Genomic DNA, 1,712 nt, shown 5'->3' with positions numbered 1-1,712 from the left:
AGAAGTGGGCAAGAGGGAAGAGGAAGGCAGGCCCAGCTGCAGCACTGTCCAGCGCCTCCATGCTCTTCTCTGGCATCCCTGCCCATCACAAGGCTGGTGATCCTCTCTTCCTGTGAATGGCTAAAATACATGCATCGGGCTCAGTGTGCTTTACTTAGGAATACATCATTTGGTCTTATAGATAACCCCAGGTCCCAGCATCCACATGGTAACCACAGCTGTCTGTAATTCCAATTCCTGGGAAGCCAGGGTCTCCTTCTGACCTTCATGGGTACACAGGCATACCTGTCGTATATATACACACAGGCAGGCAAATACTCATACACATAAAATAATAAATAAATAACCCCCCCCAAAATATTAAGAATTGATGCTGAGAAGCAAAGTCTTAGGATTTGGGGGTTAGGCAACACATCAATTGGCATCTCATGTCACGTCATGATTATGTCCTGATCAGTGGGGCTTGATATCACCCCAAGAGGACACTCCAAGAGTAGGAAGGACAAAATGTAAAACGTCCTACGGATAAAGCACAGGTGCAAATTCAGCACATAAAAGACATACATATTACATTTGTGAGGCTTACAGTTCATAGAGAATTGGACATAAGAAAGAAAGAAAGAAAGAAAGAAAGAAAGAAAGAAAGAAAGAAAGAAAGAAAGAAAGAAAGAAAGAAAGAAAGAAAGAAAGAAAGTGCCAAGTGCTCAGAGTGAAGGTGACAAACACAATTCTGTGCTATGAGGGTGTAGGAGCCCCCACTGTCCAGAGCTCTACTGGAATGAACGTGCTGTTCCACACACACTGATGCTTTCTGCCCTCCAAATCAGGATCCAGAAGAGGCAGATCCTGACTAAGCTGAGCATGATATAACTTTTCTCCTCTTTCAACGGCATGGGATTGGGGAGTCTACGTGATTAAAAGGACCTCCCTTCCCTGGGCGCATTTGATCCTAGTAAGGCACCTCTGTCTGGCGGCTGCTGCTCTGAGGGCTATGAGCAGCCTGGCCCCAGCCCCTCCTCCCCAAGGAGTGTAATAGCATCTGAAAGAGCTCCAAAGCACTGCCTCACACTCCGGGGCTAGAATGGGCATGCTCGCTGCTAACTGAGACAACTCCATAAACAAGCAACCAAGGTGGCGGATTCAGGCACATAATATCCTCATTAGCCCCTTTGAATTACGGTTATGTTTTCCCATTTGGATCTTTTTACCCACAGATGATGGAAGTCTTAATATGCCAATAAAACTACATCTGAAGAGATTCCGAGGGAGAGCTCAAAGCCCTTAATAAACACAAGCTCATTTATCCTCTCTCATCCCAAGAGACAGGCAGCTGCCTCATTAGCCCATTACACATAAGAGAAACTGAGACCGGCCAGGAGATAAAATGTTTGCAGCAGTCACAGGAGCAAAGACGTTACTGGGACTTCTGTTGAGTATTCTAAACCTGCTGGGGAGGGGAAGGAATGCGCACAAGAAGCAATCCCTTTTGTGGAAGGCATTTGCCCATCATCATCCAGTGATTAACCCGCATCCCATTGGAAGGCCACCAAGCTCCTACAAGCCAGGCGGTTAACAATGCATGGGCACTGGAAGAGGTTGTATAAAAACGTCAAGTGGGACAGGGAAATCTCTAGACTTGGGCTTTTAGGAACACGGGCAGGGCTGCCATTGTGACTCAGTGAGTTCTGGGACTCAGGAAGTTCCTTGCTCCA

Source organism: Mus musculus, chromosome 13 (assembly GCF_000001635.26).
Source record: "Mus musculus strain C57BL/6J chromosome 13, GRCm38.p6 C57BL/6J".
Classification (NCBI taxonomy): Eukaryota; Metazoa; Chordata; class Mammalia; order Rodentia; family Muridae; genus Mus; species Mus musculus.
The sequence above is the reverse complement of the archived record's forward strand: the minus strand, read 5'-3'. Positions refer to the sequence as shown.